The sequence below is a fragment of the Acinonyx jubatus genome, chromosome C1 (genome assembly GCF_027475565.1).
Source record: "Acinonyx jubatus isolate Ajub_Pintada_27869175 chromosome C1, VMU_Ajub_asm_v1.0, whole genome shotgun sequence".
In the NCBI taxonomy this organism is placed as follows: Eukaryota; Metazoa; Chordata; class Mammalia; order Carnivora; family Felidae; genus Acinonyx; species Acinonyx jubatus.
The window spans coordinates 101,695,225-101,718,639 of record NC_069381.1 but is presented as its reverse complement, the minus strand read 5'-3'; the positions used below and the strand labels follow the sequence as shown (position 1 = coordinate 101,718,639).

The following is a 23,415-nucleotide window of genomic DNA, read 5'->3' as shown; positions in this document are numbered from 1 at the left end:
TTTATTTAATATTTACCTTTTACATTTTAAAGACTTTTTATTTTGAAATATGTATAGATTCATGGGGAGTTACAAAGAAATGTACAAGGAGGTCTAATATTTTTAAAATTAAAAATTTTGTGGGATTTTAAATTTCAAAAAAAGCATATGCTTACCTAAAACTTTACTGGAATCGAAGGCATGTCAAATGAAAGTGAAATATCTTCACCTTCATGCCACATTCTGCCTGGCACCACTGTGAACAGTTTGGTGTGTATCCTAGCCTTTTGTTTATGTCATATAATATTGACCATATTAAAAAGTCAGTTTACAAACAATCTCAGCATCCTTTCTATCTGCACAGCTCTGTCCAAAAGTCCTATGATTGTTAGTAACAATACACAGGATACAAATGAAAAGGTTACTCATTTATAGGAAGACATAAGTAACAGGAAATATGGAAGATGGTCACCATTTATGGTAGGCAGAATTCTAAGATGATCCCCCAAAACCCAACGCTTGGTGTATGGGTCTACTATCATCCTCTTTTCTTGAGTATGGGCAGGACCAGTCACTATGACTCATGAACTTCAGGGATTTATGATAGTTAATAAATTGCTTGCAAGACACCCTTCACACATTGTATTGTAATATAAATATGAGAACTGCTAGCATAGTGAACAAAAAAGTTTCCAAATATGAATTATACAAATTTAATTATATTTTATTTAAATAAATATTTTGCGCATCCTTATTATCATATGATAATGGATGCATAGGAAATATGCTTTCTGCCTAAAAATTATTTCTTTCTGTCTTGCTTGTCAAAATTAGAGTAAGAGTAATACTATGCATCATATATTATTTACCATGAACAAATTTTCCCCTATTACCTTACTTAAAGAATGTAGGCACTTCTCAGGCTAAGTTGATAATTTCTCAGGTCATTTAAATTCTGGTTTTATTATTACTATTGCAGACATTAATCAATGTGAAAATAATATTACACATATGTCATTACATAAAGGTCATAAAAGTAGTAACGAAAATATGTACAATATTTTATAGTATGCTCTTAAGAAGTAAGTATATCCTGATACTGGGCAGAGTTTTTCTCAACTGTGATAGTAAATAAACTACTTACCACTGTCTTTCACCAAAAGCTTTGGATTTCTGACTTTGTGGCAGGGCTTCCTGTTTCCTACTCTGGTTCTCTCCCAGACTAGAAAGGATATTCTCTGGTAAAACAGGCTATCAATTACCATCCATCATGATGGAGGCCTGCCATTGCAGGACCTACCTTGAGTATACTCATTGCCTAATATGAGAGTCAAAAATCTTTCTTAGATCTCTCAATGAATTCATTTTTCTGGAATGGACATTTATAAATGCTTGTGGACTGACCATTTGGGAATAACCATGTAATCTCTCTCTGAGTGGCTGTTTTGAGATACCTCAGAGTACAAACAGAATTCAAGGACAACAGCTTAAATAGAAACTGTTAGAAATGAAAACAATTAATTCTCTCATGTATTCATTAAAGTTATGGTAATCATCTTTTCCCAGCATACAATGAGAAGATTGGTTCTTATCTCTTTTGGGACATGTGCAAGTGAATTTCAGTACTAGATTTTTGTTAGGAATTGTGGGTATTGAATACTGGAGATATGCTAACAGTGAATTTCAAGTGGTCTTATCATACACACATAAAAATGGGTAACTATGTGTGGAGATGTGTTAGCTAGCTTGACTATAGTAACTATTTCACTATGTATGTGTCTATCAAATTATCATCTTGTACACCTTAAATACATATAATTTTTAAATGGTTTAAAAATTAATAAACATGGTATTTTAATAAAATAACTAAAAGGTTATACAAGTAAAAGTTATCAACAGGAAAAAAAGAAAGATGAAAGAAAGAAAGAAAAGAAAGAAAGAAAGAAAGAAAGAAAAAATAAGGACTCTGCAGATGAAAAATGTTAATCTGATATTACTACAGAATATTACTACTATTACTACAGAATCTACCTTCTCCAGCCAGATTCCTCAGGGCACCCTTGACCTCCTTGTTTCATAGGCTGTAGATGATGGAGTTCAACAAGGGATTACAACACAGAAAAGCACAGAGACCAGGGTGTCCATATCTGGGCTGTAGCCTACATTGGGCTGTCATAGTTGAAGTCAGCTATCCCAAAGAAGACTACCACCACAGTGAAGTGGGATGCACAGATAGAGAAGGCCTTGTTTTTGTCCTCAAGGAATCCTAAAGATGGCAGAGATAAGTATGTAAGACATTGCAGTAAACAGGCAAGGGCTCAAGCCAGTGGTGGTGCTGGCAACATGACGGAGCACAAACTCAGCGAGAGAAGTGTCTGAGAAAGCTCCAGGAGCAGCGGGATATCACAGAGAAAGCAGGTGATCTGGTTGAACCCACACAGAATGAATGTGACTGCCAGCACTGAGTATGTCACAGAATTCTCAAGCCCACCCAGCCAAGCTCCAGTCAACCAATGCACACAGACTGTTAGATCATGAGAAACAGATAGTGCAGAAGGTAGCAAATGGCTACATGGTGTTCATAAGTCATAGCAGCCACAAGATTTCCCCAGCACAGGTCACAGGAACATCTGGGAAAGGCAGCACTCATACGACATGGTCTTCTTCTCCTGGAATAAGTTCACTAGCATGACCAGAATGGTGATGGACAAGTAGCAGATGTCCAAGAAACTCAAGTTGCTAAGAATACAGTGGAATGTGGAGGAAATGACTGATTTTGATCACGGTAAATGTGAAAGCATTTCCCAGAAGAGTCATCAGATGAATGATCAAGAAGATCAAGACAAATAACCCTTGTAATTCAGGATGGTTGGGATATCCTGGAATGATAATTACAGTGACCACAGTTCGATTTTCTATTTCTTTCAGTTCTTACTCAATTGAAATGACAATTAGGAAAGAAATAAAAAAGACAATGAAATACAATGACAAACATTGGAAGAGCTAACTAACTTTTGAAAAAAGTGTTTATTTTTTTATTGAGGGAGAGAAAGAGTGAGAGGCAGAGAGAGGCAGGCTATGTGCTGCAGTGGAGCCCTATTTAGGGCTCGATCCCATGACCAATGAGATCATGACCTGAGCTGAAATCAAGAGTTGGACACTCAACTGACTGAGCCACCCAGGTGCCCCAAAGCTAATAACTTTTACTCATCCTTTGTTTGGTGGATGAGATTACATCCCTTCTAGATAGTGTAGCTCAATACTCTGACACTGAAATATTTGCATTCCCCCTCTCTGCTGTGATCTTTTGCCCTGTGTTTACTTGTCATGCCAATCACTAGTAACTATTAGCCTGTTAGGCTCCTTACCAGTCTGTAGGTCCATTATCTCTCTCTTTAATTTATATGTATCCTGTAAAACTTTTGTTAAAAGGAAGGAAGGAAGAAAGAAAGGGAGGGAGGGAGGAAGGAAGGAAAGAAGAAAGGAGGGAAGGAAGGAAGGAAGGGAGGAAGGAAAGAAGGAAGGAAGGAAATTCAGTCTTCAGCACTGACATTGAAAAACAACAGCTGACGAGTTAAATTAGAACACAAATACTTTTCCTCCCAACCTCCCTCTTTCCTGGAAAGTAGCTGCAATAACAAATTCTAACTTACTACATGTGAAATAGTCTCCATGACCTTTGCCTCCCGGTGTAACTCACATGGATACATTATATTATGTGGCAGAAAGGATTTGTAGATATAATTAAGGTTGTTAGTCACATGACTTTAATATATGGAGATTTTTCAGGTGGGCCTAATCTAACCACACAAACCCTTAAAAGCAGAGCAGAAAATGAAGTCAGAAATTCAAATCACAAATAGGATTCCAGGTGTCGTCAGTGGCTTGAAGATGAAGGGGGGAACATGTTAAGAAAGAGGTAACATTGGTCCTCAAATCACAAGAAACTAAATTTTGCTGATAACTTGAATAAACATGGAAGGGGAATCTTCCCCGAAATCTCTAAATAAGAACCCAGCTCAGCTGACACCTTGATTTCAGCTTGAGTCCTCCTCGTACTTTGCCTGGACTTCTGTGAGACAGAGGACCCATGGGAGCCATGCTGTGCCTGGACTTCTGACCCACAGAACCATGAGATAATAAGCAAGCATTTAAACCACTAAGTTTGTGGTCATTTTTTACGGTGCCAATAGAAAATACATTCATTGAACATCTCACTTCCCGTGTGAAACTTAGGATTGTCGGGGGCTAATTAGGACAGACCACTAATCTAGAAGCCTCAGAAGTGATTTAATCCAATATACTCAAATCTGTGACCACCCTCCCTCTGTCTGCTCTTTTTACCTTTTTTCCTGTGGCTAGTTCTTACTGCCCCCCCCCCCCCAAAATTGATAGAGGGAACACAAAGGAAAAAGTCACTGTACACTGTTCAATTTCCTAGTCAGTAAGTAGCTCCAGTAAAAGGTTGGGAGAAAGACAAATTTGGAACTGTTGGGTAAGATATTTCTGGATGATTTTAGAATTTTAATTAGTGTCTTCCCATTCTGCTTTACCATGAACAACAAATGTTTGCTAGGCTGTGACATAACCATTGCGAATTCTAAGAAACTTGGAAGTTCATTAATTTGCATCTGAAATAATTTTCTTTGTGGACTGTCTTTAAATGAGGCTTTGTGTGCTCTGGCATCACCATTTTCCACAGAAACTGTTAAGCCATCTCTTTTCTTTAACGTGAGCCGGTGGTCAGCAGCCAAATCCAGCACACCAACTTACTTCTATAAGTAAAATTTTATTGGCTTACAGCCACATCCACTCATTTATGTATCATCTATGGCTGCTTTTGTGCTACAATGGCAAAATTGAGTAGTTGAGAAATAGACCATATGGCTCACAAACCTAAACTGGTTTCAGGCCCTTTATGAACAAGTTTGTCAGCCTCGGGTGTCAGTAGTTGGGTTTAGGAGTTTGACAGACGTGGGTTTAAATCACAGCTTTGTCACTTGTTAACCTGGAACAACTTACTTAGCTACTATAAGCCTCAGTTTGTTCATGTTTAAGATGGGATAATGTCTGGATTATAGAGTTTTGGTTGAGATTAAAATAAGTAATAAATAACAGAGCAGTGAGCTACCTACTGTCTCTCCATTATGCCAATGCACCCATTTCAAGTTCCCCTTTAAAAATGTTATTTCCCCTTATCTTTCTCCAGATTGACTCAAATGACACACTGTTTGCATCAAAAATGAAATGCTGTTTTCTATTTATTGACTTCCCTTCTCTAATCTTTTAATTTCACCATCTCTACCAGCTCCACTTCTAAGCAACTGATATGTAATTAAATTCACCTATTTCTCTCCCATAAAACAAATACTCATGATTGTATCTGCTTTCTTTTCTCTTTTCATTTTTTTCTTTTTTTATAACTACATTTCTGAACAGATACTCACAAGAATCCTTTGAGGGAGGCAGGTAGATTTGATTATCACGCTTTTTTATACAATATTTCCTCTGAAATTGGAAATTAAAAAGCCAAATATCATGTGAAGCTACACGCAACATGACAAGTGGTTGATAAAATTAGACCTAATGCCTCTAAACTCCTTCTAACAATATTCCCCAACTTCCAGTCAGAAACCTGGGATTCATCTTGAGGCCATCCCTTCCCTTATCACCTGCCTGTATCTAACTTTTCAGCCAAACTTTCCCCTTCACTCCTTCTCTCCTTCTCCCTCTTCCTCTCCTCCAAATCTGTGTATTTATTTCCGTCTCCAAGGCCAACCACATGAACACTCTCTACATGGCTGATTCCTTCTCTTTCTTTGGGCCTCAGCTAAAATGTCACTCTTCAGAGAATCCTTCTGACCTCCAATCTAGTATAGGTTTTTTAAAATCTCTTATATCATCCTATTATTTTCCTTCAAAGAATTTACAGTGACCTTTATTTACATATTTATTTACTCACTGAATGTCAGTTTCTCCCCAGTCAATAAGCCCTGAGTAAGCAAAGATCATGTCTGTTTTAAATACATTTTTTTAAGATTTTATTTTTAAGTAATTTCCATACGCATGTGGCTCGAACCTACAACACCAAGATCAAGAGTTGTGCTCTACCCACTGAGCAAGCCAGGCACCACAAGGATCATGACTGTTTTATTCACCTCTATAATATCTCCTGGCCTATAACTGACACTCAGAAAGCATTTGCTTTATGAGTGCATTCATGACCAAGTTTACTAAAATAGAGAATGGATGTGATCATATTGCTTTAGCACCTTAAAATAAAGGTTCAGTTTGGGTAGTATAGATTTTTCTCACCTATCTAAATTTTTAAGTCACTCAAGCAGAAAGAAAGAACCATATTGAAAAAGCAGTGATAGAACATAAAAGTCTCACATTCACAATTGCTTCAACTAAATTACTCAGTTATCGAATCAATTCAGTCAAGAGAAAGTGCCTATATGTTGATGCAGCCTTGATTCATAAAATAATATTAACAACAACAACAGTAATGATAGCTCACATTTCTTGCATTTACTAAGTGCCAGGTACAGTTACTGTACTATGCACTTTACACACACTAATTCCCTTTAATTCTTTTTTTTAAAGTTTATTTACTTTTGAGAGAGAGACAGAGAGGCAGAGTGCATGCAGGGGAGGGGCAGAGAGAGAGGGAGACACAGAATCAGAAGCAGGCTCCAGGCTCTGAGCTGTCAGTCAGCACAGAGCCCCACGTGGAGCTCAAACTCACAAAATGTGAGATCATGACCTGAGCTGAAGTCAGACGTTCAACCAACTCGGCCACCCAGGCGCCCCTCCTTTAATTCTTACAACATCTTTGAGAAGTAAAGATCATGATTATTCCCATTTTTCAGATGAACAAACTGAAGCTTAGAAAAGATAGGTAAATGCATAGTCATATAATTAATGAAACCACATATTGGCAAAGATCTGTAGCTCCAGAATCAATATTCAGCTCTACCACTAACTAGTCAAAGCATCTTCCTGTCTCTGAACATTAATTTTTCTCATCTGTAAAATTAGAGGGCTGGAATAAGTGATTCCAGCTTTGAGATTTTGTGATGATATTTGGTATCTGCTTATTTCTGTCTTCTCCAAGATGAAACTGAATAACAACAAGGGTGAGAATGCCAGAGATCTCCCAGGGGTACAATTATTTATTTCTCTGGAGTATAAAGGTCTTCTTGGAGTATAAAGGTCAAGGATAGGATGAGGGTTTTAGCCAATACGCTGATATGGTAAGCCAAATAATGCGTCCCCCCACCCCAGATGACTATGACCTAATCCTTGGATCCTGTGAATATGTTATGCTACATGGCCAAATAGATTTTGCAAATGAATTTAAGACTATGGGCTATAATATAGGGAGATTATCCTGGATTATCTGGGTCAGCCAAATCTAATCACTTGAGCCCTTAAAAGCAGACAAGTTTCTCCAGCTAGAGTGAAACGAGATGTAGCAGGAAAGAGGAGGCAGAGGGGAGAGTCAGAGAGACTCAAAGCTTGAGGGATCCAATCTACCTATGAAACTAGGGAATACAAACTAGGGGGTAGAGGCAGCCTGCATGAGAATGACCTCTAGATGGACACCCAGAAAGGAAACTGGGATTACATTCTAAAACCATATAGGATTCTGCCAATGATCAGAATAAGCCTAGAAAGGGATTCTCCTGCAGAATCTTGAGAAAAGAACACAGCCCTGCTGACATCTTGATATCAGTCTTTTAAGACACTAAGTCAAGGAACCAGCCAAGTCATGTGGTACCCAGATTTCTGACCTACAGAACTGTGAGATAATAAATTTGTGTTGTTTTAAGCTGCTAAATTTGTGGTAAGTTGTTATGGTTTCTCAGTTGGAGTGCTCAGAACCTACTCTTTATCATATACATATGTTCACAGACCCAAATTTGAGTTTTAACTACACTCCCTACTGTGTTAACTTCTGAATGTTGTATTTGGATTGAAAGTTGATACTTAAATTCTCATTTTTTGTTGAGATATAATTGACATATAACATTATATTAGTTTCAGGTGTATGACATTATGACTTGATATTTGTATATATTGCAAAATAATCACCACAATAAGTCTATTTCACATCTGTCACCGTATATAGTTAACAATTTTTTTCTTGTGATGTGAACTTTTAAGTTCTATGCTGTTAGAAACTTTGAAATATACAACATTATTAACTATAGTCAACATGCTGCACATTATCCCCAGGACTTATATATTTTATAATTGAAAGTTTGTACCTTTTGACTCCAGTTACTCATTTCACCCACCCACCCCACTTGCCACCAACAATCTGTTCCCTGTATCTCTGAATTGTTTTGTTTTTGTCTTATTTTAGATTCCACATATAAGTGAGATCATATAGTACTTGTTTTTCTTTGCCTGACTTCACTTAGCATCAAAACCATCCACATTGTTGCGAATGGCAATATTTCCTTCTTTTTTATGTCTGAATATTACTCCATTGTGTGCATGTATATATATTTCTGTGAAAATGCCATTGGAATTTTGATAGGGATGCATTGAATCTATAGATTGATGTGGGTAGTATGGCCATTATAAATTATTCATTCTACCAGTTCATGAGCATGGAATATCTTTCCATTTACTTGTGTAAAATTAGAGGGCTGTAAAATTTCTTTAATTTTTTTCATCAATGTCTTATAATTTTCAGAGTACAGTTCTTTCACTTTCTTGGTTAAATTGATCCCTAAGTATTTTCATTCTTTTTGATGCAGTTATAAACAGGATAGTTTTTTTAATTTCTCTTTCTGATAGTTCATTAATAGTGTATAGAAATGCAACAGATTTTTGTATACTGATTTTTATTTTGTAACTTTGCAGAATTTGTTTATTAGTTCCAACAGGTTTTTGGTGGAATTGTTAGGGTTTCTTACACATAATATCATGTCATTTGCAAATAGTGACCGCTTTGCATCTTCCTTACCAATCTGGATGGCTTTTATTTCTCTTTTTTGCCTAATTACTGTCTAGGACTTCCAAAGTTTTGATGGATAGAAGTGGAATAGGCATTCATGTCTTGTTCCTGATGCTTTTCAGCATTAAGTATGATGTTATCTGTGAATTTGTCATATATGGCCTTTATTATGCTAAGGTACATCCCCTCTATACCCACTTTGTTGAGAATTTTTACCATAAATGAATATTGAATTTTGTCAAGTGGTTGTTTTTTTTTTTTTTTTTTGCATCTATTGGGATGATCATACGATTTTTATTCTTCATTTTGTTAATGTGTTGTATCACATCAATTGACCTATGGATATTGAACCATCCTTACATCCCTGAAATAAATTCCACTTGATTACAGTATATGATCCTTTTGATGTGTTGTTGAATTCAGTTTGCTAATATTTGGTTGAAGATTTTTGCATCTATGCTCATTGAAGATATTGGCCTATAATTTCCTTTTCTTAAGGTGTCATTTTCTGGTTTTGGTATCAGATAATGCTGGCCTTGTAAAATGAATGTGAAACTATTCCCCCCCTTTTCTATTTTTTGGAAGGGTTTAAGAAGGATGGTATTAATTATTCTATGAAAGTTTGGTAGAATTCACCAGTGAAGCTGTCTGTTCCTAGACTTTTGTTTCTCGGGAAGTTTTTATTGGTGATTTAATCTTCTTACTAGTAATTGGTCTATTCAGATTTTTTTATTTTTTCATGATTTATTCTTCGTATATCATATGTTCCCAGGAATTTACACATTTCTTCTGTGTTATCCAGTTTGTTGGTATGTAACTATTCATAGGAGTTTCTTATAATCCTTTTTATTTTTGTGCCTTTTGTCTTTAAATTCTCATTTAATCTAAATAGTAACAAAATAAGTTCCTAGCCCTCTTGTACTCCCTATTATCAGCCCAGGTGCCAACTGTGCATTTTAAGAATCAGATTTTTGTACTTCTGCTTCCAGCCATGACACAATACTATAACCAGATTTGCCCTTCTGTCTTACCAACTGGGCAAAATTAAAGGAAAAAAGAGGTTTCAGATATTGAACAGCAGGTAGTATGGGATGGAGAACACTGAGAGAAGGGAAACAAATGAGGCAAACCCTGTGAATGCCTTAGTTCCCTTCATTCAGAAAGTTTCCACGCCACAGCACAAGGAAAGAGCACAAAAGTAGAGCTCGGTGATTCCATGCATTAATGAGATAAAATTCAGAGTTCAAGGAGACCAAGGTACCTAGCATTTATGTGGCAAAGTCTTGAAGAGGAAAGAGATGCACACATATAGAGAAATCTAGAGAGCCACAGAAGATTCCCCTAAACTCTTTAGCAGAATGTTCATTAGCACATGACAGCCAAAGGAAAGATCATTAGAGATGATCAGGTAGAATAAGATCCAGAGCTCACAGAGGGCTAGGATAAACTTGGATTTTTGGTTTGTGTTCTCACCACTCAGAATATAAATAACTTTTATCACACACAGAGTCATCAGATGGGTACCACTTTAGTAAAGAGACAAAACGAGCACTAGACAAGAAGGTATTCTGAACCCAGCTTACAAAAATTAATAGCTAGTATTAAAAGGATCAAATTATTTCTAAGCAACTATGTCTAAGCACAAATTTCAAAAACACTTAACGTAATACAGCTGACCCTCCAACAATGTGGGGGTTGGGTGCTAACCTCCCATATATTTGAAAATCCACATATAACATTTGACTCCCCCAAAACTTAACTACTGTTGGCTGGAAGCCTTCATGATAACATAACATCACGTATTTTGCATGTTATATGTATTATATATTCTCATAATAAAGTAAATAGAAAAAAGACTTATTAAAAATCGTAAGAAAGAGAAAATACATTTACAGTACTGTATTGTATCCAAAACAAAATCTGTGTATAAGTGGGCCTGCACAGTTCGAACCCATGTTGTTCAAAGGTCAACTGCACTAAAAAAGTCTTCAATCACCTATGTAAAACTTACAACATCAGGCATCAAAAGTATCAGACATACAAGGTCAGGACACTCAACTTATATTAAGAAGAAAAAATTAGGGGTGCCTGGGTGTCTCGGTCAGTTGCGTATTGGACTCTTGGTTTTGGCTCAGGTCATGATCCCAGGATTGTAGGATTAAGCCCCACATCAGCCTCCATGCTGAGCATGGAGCCTGCTTGGGATTCTCTCTCTCTCTCTCTCTCTCTCTCTCTCTCTCTCTCTCTCTCTCCCCCCCCCCCACCTTTCTCAAATAAAAATAATTTTTTGAAGGAAAAAAATCAATAACTGAAAATAGACTCAGAAATTACACAGTAATAGACTTATCAGACAAGGACATTAAAACAGCTATTATAAGCAGTGTTATTTTCAAGAAGGCAGAGGAAACCATGCACATGATAAGGAAAGACAAGGAAAAAATGTATGTATTTGATATATTTAAAAATTAAAATTTAATAAAATTAAAAAATTAAAATTTATAACTTTCTGCTTGGGGCAGGCAATGGTGCAACTTTGCCTTCAGTTGTCCCAAAATCCAAGTTTATCCAACACCAGCTGCCTCCTCCATGCTGCCTAAGTTCGACCCAAATGAATTCAAAGTCGTTTACCTAAGGTGCACCGATGGGAGATTGGTGCCACCACTGCCCTGGCCCTAAAGATTGGCTCCCTCTGTCTGTCTCCAAAAAAGGTTGGTGATGAGATTGCCCAAGGCAACTGGTAATTGGAAAAGTCTGAGGATTACAGTGAAACTGCCCATTCAGAATAGACAAGCCCGGATTGAAGTGGTACCTTCTGCTCCCAACTTGTCAAAGCCCTCAAGGAACTGACAAAACAAAACAAAACAAAACAAAACAAAACAAAACAAAAAACCAGAAAAAAGCAGAAAAACAGTAAGCACAGTGGAAATATCACTTTTGATGGGATTGTCAACATTGCCCAACAGATGTGACACTGATCTCTAGCCAGAGAACACCCTGGAACCATTGAAAAGATCCTGGGGACTGCCCAATAGGTGGGCTACAATGATGATGGCTGCCACTCTCATGATATGAATAGAGATGTGGTGAAATGCCCAGCTAGTTAAGAACTACAAAGGAAAATATTTTAAAAAGGACCATTTGACAACCAAAACCAATATATACATAACATTGAACACTGGATGGGATTGACAGCAGATTAGATACAGAAAAAAATCACTGAACTTGAAGGCATAGCAACAGAAACTATCCAAAATGAAACGAGAGAAAAAAGACTGAAAAAAGTAAACAAAACATCAATGAGCTTTGGGGCAACACCAAGAATTTAATATGCTTGTAACTGGAGTCCCAGAAGGAGGAGGGGACAAAAACATGTAGAAAAATTCTGGCCAAAATTTCCCAAATTTGATAAAATATATAGCCCAAAGTTTCAAGTAACTCAACAAACCCCAAACAGAAAGCACCAAAAGAAAACCACACTAAGAAAGTCATAATCAAATTACTTAAAACCAGTGGTAAAGAGAAAACTTTAAAAGCAACTAGTAAAAAAAAGACATTGCATGCAGAAAAATGGACAAAAATGACAGCAGCTTTTTCATTAGAGCAGTGGAAGCCAGCAGACTATAGAGCAACGTCTTTAAAGTTCTGAAAGAAGAACAAGAACCTGTAAACCTGTAATCCTATATCCAGCAAAAATACCTTTCAAAAACAAGGTGAAGGGCAAGACTTTCAGAGTGGCAGCATTAGGACTTCAGTGAACCCTCCTCCTACAAAAGCAACAAAAATACTGACAAAACAATAGAACTCAACCATGTTAGGACTTTGGAAATTAACCAAAAGCATGAATTAAACCAAAAAGCATTTATTCAAGGAAAACTGCTGAATTTCATAAGGACAATGGGGTCTGTGACATTTTAACTTGGAACTATTCCCACCCACCCACTGCCCAACACCAGGGTGGTGCTGTCAAGAGGCGTGGAGGCAATTAATGTATTTGGAGCTTTGTGAAATGTCCTATACCCTGAGAACTGTCAATATTTTGACAATATTTTCAGAAGCTCCCTGGAAAAGCCCCATTCATAGGGCACTATCAATATTTAATTTAACTTGAAGCTCAACTCCATGGAAAAAGTTCTATTTACAGGAGTTATGGAAAACAATAGCCATCAGCTGGAAATGTTAACATTGCAGTCAGTTGAAGCTATGAATTATGCTGGGGAAAAGAGGAGTGTATTAGCTTTCTAGGACTGACTACCATAACAAAGTACCACAGACTAGATGGCTTAAACAAACAAAGAAAAATGTATTCACTCATAACTCTGGAGGCCAGAAGTCTGAAATCAAGGTGTTGGTAGGGTTGGTTTCATCTGAAACTTCTCTCCTTGGCTTAGAGATGGTCATCTTTTCTCTGTGTCTTCACATTGTCTTCCTTCCATGCATTTCTGTGTCCAATTTCCTTTTATTATAAGCATACCATCCATACTGGGTTAGACCCCACCCTAATGCTCTGATTTTAACCGAATTACATCCTTACAGACCCTATCTCCAAATAAAGTCACACTCTCAAGTGGTTAAGATGTCAACAAATGGATTGGTTGACAAGGGACACAATTCAGCCCTTAACAAAAAATTTCACCCAAAGTTTAAATGGGAAATTTAGAGAAAAGAAACTATATGACCACAGGGAACTTTGAAAAGCTCTAAGATTCCTGAGGATCTAGAAGACTACACACGCACGTACAGGGACATGTGCAAGGACAGGAAAAACCACAGAGGGCTTAGTAACTTACATTTGGGTGACCTTGCAGCCCTTTGCAAGCAAAAAGCGAAAGCTACAGCTGACTTGCAAACGACCTTAGATTCGAAGATACGCCTTCACACACAAGTTTTTGGTAAAAGGTAGAAGACTTCCTGGACCATTTAAGGAAACAGTCTGACCAATCATTGGCTGACCACTAAATTAAGCTGACCTAGAAACCTAGGCTTGCAAATAAAAACCAAAACTTTTAAAATGGAATCTGAGAACTCAGTAGCTGAGCCCTTCAAGAAATGTAACATATACAGAACTGATCCAGGAAAATCATGAAACAAGGAACAGCAAACAGGAAAAGAAAAGCAATACAGTGAAATTGGGGGATGGATGGAGAATCTGATTCCACAGTTGCTACAATATCTTCAACCCTAAAATGTCCAGTTTTTAACAACTACAATAAAACACAAGATATTCAAAGACATAGGAAAGTATGGCTCATACATAGGAAAAAATGCATTCAACTGAAAAGATCTCTGAGGGGTCCCAGATGTTAGATTAAATAAACAGACACTTTAAAGTGGCTACTACAAATAGTTTCAAAGAACTAATGGCAACTATGGTTAAATAATTAAAAGAAAGTATGAAAACTATGTTTCACCAAATAGAGTATATTAATAAACAGACACAAATTACAAAAATCACCAAATAGAATTTATAGAGTTGAAAAATACAATAACTGAAATGAAAATTCACAGGATTTATTAAAAAATCAGAGAGAAGAAAGAATGAAAAAACTTGGAGATAGGTCAATAGAGATAATGCAGTCTGAGGAACCATAAGAATCAAGAAAGAGAAAAATGAACAGAGCTCAGAGAACTGTGTAACATTATAAAAATACCCATATTTGCAGAATTAGATTACCAAAAGGATAGAATATAGAAAAGAAAGTAAAAATATTTAAAGAAGAAATAATTTCTTAAAACTTTCCAAATTTGATAAACAATTTTATTCTATACTCTGATAGAATGATGGCTCTCCAAAGATGTACGTGTCCATAATCACTGAGAACTATTAATAGATTAACTTATGTGGCAAAAAGGATTTTGAAGATGTAGTTAAGGATCTTGAGGTAAGAAGCTTATCCTGAATTATCTGTGTGGAGTTAAGGTAATCACAAGGATCCTTATAAGATAGAGGTAGAAAGACCACAGGGATGCAGTGTGACAAAGATGTGAGAATCAGTTGCTGATTCTAATGATGGCGAAAGGTACCAAGAAATACAGTCAGTCTCAAAGCTAGAAAAAGAAAGGGAAAAATACAGCCTCTAGAAAAAATGCAGCCCTGTTAACACTTTGGTGCTGGCCCAGTGAAACACATCTCAGACCATGACTTCCAGAGTTGTTTTAAGCCACTATCTTTGTGGTAATTTGCTACAGCAGCATTAGGAAACTAATACATACACATATAAGAAGCTCAATAAACTCTAATGAAAATAAACTGAAAAACATTCATACCTAGATATATCATTGTAAAACTGTTGAAAACCAAAGACAAAGAGAAAAATCTTTAGATTGTTTTGAGTATAGTTGACACACAATGTTACATTAGTTTCAGGTATGCAGCATAGTGATTTGACAAGTTTATACATTATGCTATGCTCACCATTAAGCATAGCTATAATCTGTCACCAGACAATATTATTACAATATTATTGACTATATTCTTTATGTTTTGCCTTTTATTCCCATGACTTAATCATTTCATAACTGAAAGCCTGTGTCTCCCACTCTTCTTCACTCATTTTGCCCATCCCCCACCTCCTACCCTTCTGTCAATTATCAGTTTGTTCTCTGTATTTATAGGTCTGATTCTACTTTTTGTTTATTCACTTTTTTAGATTCCACATATGAGTGAAATCATATGGTATTGTTTTTCTCAGTCTGACTTATTTCACTTAGTATAATACCCTCTGGGTCCATCCATGTTGTTGCAAAAGGCAAGATCCCATCCTTTTTTATGACTGCATAATATTCCAGTGTGTGTGTGTGTGTGTGTCTGTGTCTGTGTGTGTGTGTACACATATAACATCTTCCTTATCCATTTGTCTATAAATGAGTAATATCTTGGCTATTGTAAATAATGCTGCAATAAACATAGAGGTGCATATATCTTTTCAAATTAGTGTTTTTGTTCTCCTTGGGGAAATATTCAGTAGTGGAATTATTGAATCATCTGGTATTTCTATGTTTAATTTTTTGAGGAACCTCCATACTGTTTTCTACAATGGCTGGACCAATTTACATTCCCACCAACAGTGTATGAGTGTTCCTTTTCCTCCACGTTCTTGCCAACACTTGCTATTTCTTGTATTTTTGACACTAGTCATTCTGACAGGTGTAAAGTGATATCTCTTATGGTTTTGATTTGCATTAGTGATATTGAGCATCTTTCCATATGTCTGTTGTCCATCTGTATGCCTTCAACAAAGAGAAAATCTTAAAAGTGGCAAAAGAAAATAATGTATCACATACAAGGGATCATGAGTAAGATTAATAGCTGACTTTTCACCAGAAACTATAAAGGCAGAAAGGCAGTGGGATAACATATTCAAGGTGCTGAAAAATGTTAATGAATAATTCTATATTCATAAGAAAGAATATCTCCTTCAGAATGAAACATACAGGGATTTTGCTTCAAAAGATGAAGCATAAATGATTTTCCCCTATGCCTTCCATTAAGTAGAGCTGAAAGCCATGGACATTTTTCTGTGCATGTATTCTATTTTATTTTACTTTATTTTACTTTAATTCCAGTGTAGTTATCATACAGTGTTATATTCATTTCAGGTGTATAATATAGTTCCATGTATTACTCAGTGCTCATCAGGATAAGTATACTCTTAATCCCCTTCACTTATTTCACCCATTCCCCCACCCACCCACCCCCTCTGGTAACCATCTAATTGTTCTGTATAGTTAAGAGTCTGTTTTTGGCTTGTCTCTTTTTGTTGTTGTAGTTGGCTCTTTCTTAAATTCCACATACGAGTGAAATCATGGTATTTGTGTTTCTCTGACTGGCTTATTTCACTTAGCATTGTACTCTCTATATCCATCCATGTTGTTGCAAATGGGAAAACTTTTTTTATGGCTGAATAATATTCCACTGTATATACATACCTGAACATTTATATTAGAAAACACAAAAAAACTTTAAAAGGTGGAGAGAAGAAGGCAAACTGGCTAGGAATCTTGAGACCTGAGGAAATGTGTGACAGTAAATTCTCTGGGTTCTAATTTTGTTTTACATATATGTGAGACTAAGTGCTGGCAACCCAGAAATACTAATGGGTACAGACAAAAACAAAACAAAACAAAAACTTGCTCTCTCCAGTCTAAGGACCAGAAAAAGTGCAGCATATGAAGGCATAAAATGTTTAAATAATAATTGTTCTACTTTAGCTAAACATTACAGAAAAAAAAAAAAACTATAGCTCAACCCCACACCTATTATCAAAGGCAAAGTGGGAAGAATAGAATTGCAAACTGTCTGGTTGCAACTATAAAGGTGCAACCCTATTCCCTACAGTATCAGTAAAGACAAGGTGGGGAGCTTGAATTTCACCTCCCACTCAAAGGTAATAAAGAGCCCTTCCCCTCCTTGCTTGGTCAGTGTTAGGGAATGCCAAGTGGAGAGTTAGAACTTTTACTACCACACAAGACTACCCACTGCAGTGTCAGTGAAGTCCATGTGAGGAGCAGTAGGGAGTCATGCCTGACTCTCCCAGCCATGGTGGTATCAGTGGAGGCCTAGTTGGAAGCCAGATTTCTCACTCCTCCCCAGACATAGAAGATCCCCCTACCCACCACCAGGTGCCAATAGAAGCCAAGTGGAAAACCTAGACTTCCACCCCCTCCTGGCTGTAATGAGGCAGCACTCTGCCTCTGTAAGGGTGGTGTACAAGGAGTCATGTGAAAACAGAGGTTTAAATAAGATCTAGATTTTCATAACAATATTCAAATGTTCAGATTCCAATAAGAAATTCACTTATCATACCCCAAACCAGGAAGACCTCAACTTTAATTAGACAAGGCAATCAATAAACACTGACACCAAGATGACACATAATATGTTAAAATCTGACAAGGATTTTAAAGAAACCATCATAAAACTGCCTCACAAAGCAATTACAAAACACCTAAAACAAATGGGGGTGGGGAGAATCTCCGCAAAGAAAGAAGATGCATAAAAAAAGTAACGAAAATTTTTCAACCAAAAAATACAACCAAAATTCAATATGCAATTATGAGTACAATAGCTGAATGGAGGTGACAGAGGAAATAATAAATAAAATCATATAAATCAATTGTACAAATAAAATCATATAAATCAATTAATCTTAACAATGGAAAGAAAATAGACTTAAAAACTTAATAGAACCTCAGGGAACTGTGTGGTTATAACAGAAGTTATGTATATATAATACCTAGATAACCACTAAAAATGTTATACAAAGAAATGTACTCAGAATTTATAGTACTTATACATAAATATAGATATTTATAGTCAAAATGGAATTTTTTAAATGTTCAAGCAACCCATTAGAAGGCAGGGGAAAACACTCCAGGAAAGTGAACCACAGAGAGAGGAAATAGAAAATAAAAATAAAATAACAGACTTAATTCCCAATATATCAATATGTATATTAAATTTAAATGGCCTAAATATATCAATAGAAGACAGAGATTGGTACAGTGAATTAAAAAACACATGGCCCAACTATGTGTCTATAAGAAACTCACATTAAATATAACAATGAAGGTATGCTGAAAGTAAAAAAATGAAAATAAAAATACTATGCCAATATTAATTTGCAAGAGTCAACAGGAATGGATATATATTAGATTTCAGAGCAAAAAAATACCAATAATTGAGAGAGACATTATATCATGATAAGAATCAATCCACTGGAATGATCAAGTAATTCTAAGTGTGCATGAACCAAAACACAGAGCTTTGAAATATGCTAAACAAAGCTGATAGAACTAAAAGGAGAAATAAACAAATCCACAATTATAGTGAAAGACTTCAATGTTTGTCTCTCAATAATTGATAGAACAACTATACAGAAAATCAGCATAGGTATTAAAGAACTCAACAGTGTCATCAAACTTTAGGATCTAATGTTCATTCACAGAACACTCCATTCAACAACAACATATACCATCTTCTTTTCAAGTGCCCACAGAGCATATACACCAGGATAGACTATAAAACAAATGTTATTACACTTATAACAATAGCAATCATACAGAGTATATTCTCTCTCCACAATGGAACCACACCAGAAATCAAAAACAGAAAGATAATAGTAAAGTATCAAAACTCTGGGAAACCAAACAACACACTTCTGAATAATCCATGAGTAAAAGAAGTGTCAAGAGAAATTAATAAATATATTTAATGGAATGAAAATAAAAATACAACATATAAAACTTTCTGGGAAGCATCTAAAGCAGTGCTGAGGAACTGTTTAAAATTATTAATCTAAACTCACACACACACACACACACACCCCAAAAAAGAGGGAAAAAAACATAAAAAGAAGAGTAAAATAAACCCTAATCAAGGAGGAGGAAATAAATAATGAAGATCAGAGCAAACATCAACAAAATTGAAAACAGGAAATAGTAAATAAAAATCTAAAAAAAATCCAGTTCAACTTATCAATCAAAAGATTGATAAAATTGACAAACTTAATAAGACTTACAAAGAAAGAAGACACAAATTATCAAAATCAGCAGTGTAACAGGGGATATCATTACAGAGCCTGTATTGTTATTACAACTCTTTTGAATACATAATTATTTCAAAATAATAAATTAAGGAGAAATAAAGACATTCACAGATAAAGCAGAGATAATTTGTCATAAGCACTCCTGTCCTACAAAACATACTAAAGGGAGTCCTACAGGATTAAAGGAAAGGACACTAGAGAGTAATTCAAATCCATATAAGAAACAAAGTGTAACATTAAAGGTAACTGAACCAAGTAAATACAGAAGACATTATAATACATAGTTTAAATTCTTCTCCTGATTTAAAAGACTACTATATAAAATAATAACTACAAATCTATGTTAATAAGCTCATAATAGAAAGGTAAGGGAGTTATACTGGAATGAAGTTTCTCTCTATCACTGAAATGAAGTTAGTACTAATCTGAACTAGTTTGATTTAGATTAAGATGCATACTGAAATCTCCATAGAAACACTAAGAAAATAACTTCAAAATACATAGTAAAAAAAGTCAAGCATATGGGAAATCTCATACTTCCCATTCAATTTTTCCATGAACCTAAAACTTTTCTAAAAAACAAAGTCTGTTTTTAAAAAAGCAAGTCACCGAAACAAAACAAAAAAAGCAATAAAGGAATTTAAATGGTACACTTGAAAACACCTATTTAACACATAAGATGGAGAAACAAAAAATACATAAAATACATAGAAAGCAAAGAATCAAATGGAAAATGTAAATCCTGCCATTTCAATGATTACATTAAGTATAAACGGATTAAACACTCCAAATAAAAGACAGAAGTTAGATTAGATTAAAAACAGGATCTAATTTTAAAGATACACTAGACTTAAAAATAGCATCCAACTTTAAAGAAACACTTTTGATTCAAAAACACAAATAGGTTGGAAGGATGGAAAGTACAAGGATGGAAAAATCCATGCAAACAGTAACAAAAAGAGCTGGAATGATTATAATACCAGGAAAAATAGACTTTAAGGTAAAAAAAAAAACACAAAAGCCCACTTGAAACAAGAGACGTTTTATAATGATATAAAGTTCAATTCAGAGGTAAACTACAATAATTGTACATATGTATATAAAAACAATGCCCCCAAAATATATTTAAGAAAAACCGAGAAAGTTGAAGCGAGAAATAGATAATACAATAATATTTGGAGACTTCAATATTGCACTCTCAATTAAAAACTGGACAGAAAACCAGCATAGATACAAAATATTCTAATTACACTTTCAACCAACTTGACCTAGCAGATATCTATGTAACTCTTCATCCAATGGCAGTAGACTATACATTCTTTTCAATGCACATGGAATTTTCTCCAGTATAGAGCACATACTACCCCATAAAGCAATAATACATTTAAAAGAATTGAAGGTATGTTGTTCCTACAAGGTATGTTTCCTGACCACAATGGAATTAAATTAGAAATCACAAAACAGGGGCATCTGGCTGGCTCATTCAGTACACCACCTGACTCTTGATCTCAGAGTTGTTAGCTCAAGCCCCATGTTAGACATGGAGCCAACTTAAAAGAAAAGAAAGAAATCACAACAGAACGAAATTTGAAAACTCCACAAATGTTTGGATATTAAGTAACATATAGTAAAACCTTGGTTTGTTAGCATAATTCATTCCAGAAACATGCTTGTAATCCAAAGCACTCATATATCAAAGTGAATTTCAAGAACCATTGGCTCAGTTGTGATCATGTGACATTTGGCATCACATACTACTTGTATTGCATGACATTGCTCGCTTATCAAGTTAAAATGTATTAGAAATCTTGGCTCATCTTGCAGAATACTCGTAGAACAAGTCACTTGCAATCCAAAGTTTTACTGTATTTCTAAATAATTCATGGATCAAATAAGAAGTTAGAAAATAGTTTGAACTGAATAAGTATGAAAACATAATGTATCAAAATTTATGACATGCAGCTAAAGCATACTTAGAGGAAATTTTGTGACTTTAATGCCTATATTAGAAAAGAAACATTCCAAGTTAAATTAAAAGCTTATAAGGGAATATTATGAAGAACTTTATGGCAACAAATTAGATAATTTAGATGAAATGGCCAAATTCCTAGAAAAACACAAAATATCAAAACCAACTGAAGGAGAAAAAAAATCTGACTATGCCTAAAATAAGTAAAAAAATTAAAAATTAAAAGTTAAAAAGTTAAAAATCTTACCACAAGACAAGCTCAGGCCTACATAAGTTTACTGACAAATTCTTCCAAATACTTACAGGAGAAATAATACCACTATTCCACAAATGCTTCCAAAAAATAAGGAGGAATACTTATCAAATCATTCTATGAGGCCAGTACCACACTTGTACCAAAGCCAGACAAAAACATCACAAGAAACGAAAATTACAGGCCAATATCCTTCATGAACATAGATGCAAATATTAGGAAACAACATATAAGAACATATAAAAAAGATTATGCACCATAACCAAATGGATGCATAACCAAGGAATGCAAGGTTGTTTTAACATCCAAAAATTAATTGTTTCACATCATATTGAGACGCTATAGGACAAAAGCCACATGAAAATCTCAATATACACAGAAAAAGCATTGACAGAAGTCTAATACCTATTCATGATAAAAACTGTAAAACAGTTTTGGAGTAGAACAGACTTCCTCAGCCTGATAAAGGTCATCTATAAAAAAAGGAAAAAAAAACTTGCAGCAAACATTCTTAATAGTGAAAGGCTGAATGTTTCACTTCTAAGATTGGGTAAAAGGCAAAGATGTTCATTCTCACCACTTCTATTCAAATTGTACTGGAGCTTCTACTAGCACAATTTGGAAGAAAAAGGGAGGAAAAGGCATACATATCAGAGGAAACGAAAGTAGTGTAGACCATCATGCCTATGTGTAGATGGCATGGTGATCTACATAGAAAATTCTAGAGAAATTACAAAACAAATAATAACAACAACAACAACAACAAAAAACAACTCCTCAAGCTACTAAGTGAATTCAGCAAGGTCACAGGATACATAATCAATATACAAAAAACAAATTATGTTTTTATGTACCTTTAGTGAATGATCTGAAAATAAAAATTAAGAATATAATTTCATTCATAAAAGCATTAAAAAGAATACCATGTTTAAGAATAAATTTAATAAAAGAAATGCAAGTTTTGTACACTGAAAGTTATAAAACATTGCTGAGAGAACTGTTTTAAAACATTTAAACAAATGGGGAAACATTCAATGTTCCTGGATTGGGAGACACACTATTAAGATGATGTTATTTCCAAATTGATCTATAGATTTTTATTCAGTCCTTATCAAAATTCTAGCAGGTTTTCTTCAGAAACTGACAAGCAGATATTAAAAGTTAAGTGAAATGCAAAAGACTCAAAATAGCCAAAACTATCTTGAAAAGAACAAAGTTGAGGACTCGTTTATGTATAGGAAGACTCAATATTGTTAAAAGGTTAATTATTCCCAAATTTCTTTAAAGATGATGCACAGTCTCAATCAAATAATAGGTTTTCTTAAAAGGACATCGACAATTTGATTCTAAAATTTATGTGGACAGTCAAAAGACCTAGGTAGCCAAAACAACTTATGTGTACTACATAAAAAATTATCTTGTAATGGTCCATAGGCCTAAATATAAGATCTAAAACCATTAAAATTTTAAATAAAAATAGGATAAATTTTAATGGCATTGGTTAAGTAAAGCTTTCATAGATATGACCCAAAAAGCATGAACTCTAAAAGAAAATATTTATATATTTGTCTTCATTAAAAATGAAAAATTTTTCTCTTCCAAAAGATACTGGAAAGAAAATGAAAATCAAAGCACAGACTTGGAGAAACTTGCAAACATATATCCAAAAAAAGGACTTGTATCTAGAATATAAAACAGT

The 23,415-nt window shown here is 35.0% G+C and overlaps 1 pseudogene; it reads right to left on the bottom strand.

The window, feature by feature from the left end:
* Positions 1-1,975: 1,975 nt before the first annotated feature.
* Positions 1,976-23,415, bottom strand: part of LOC106985827 (olfactory receptor 1052-like) — a 78,587-nt pseudogene continuing 57,147 nt past the window's right edge.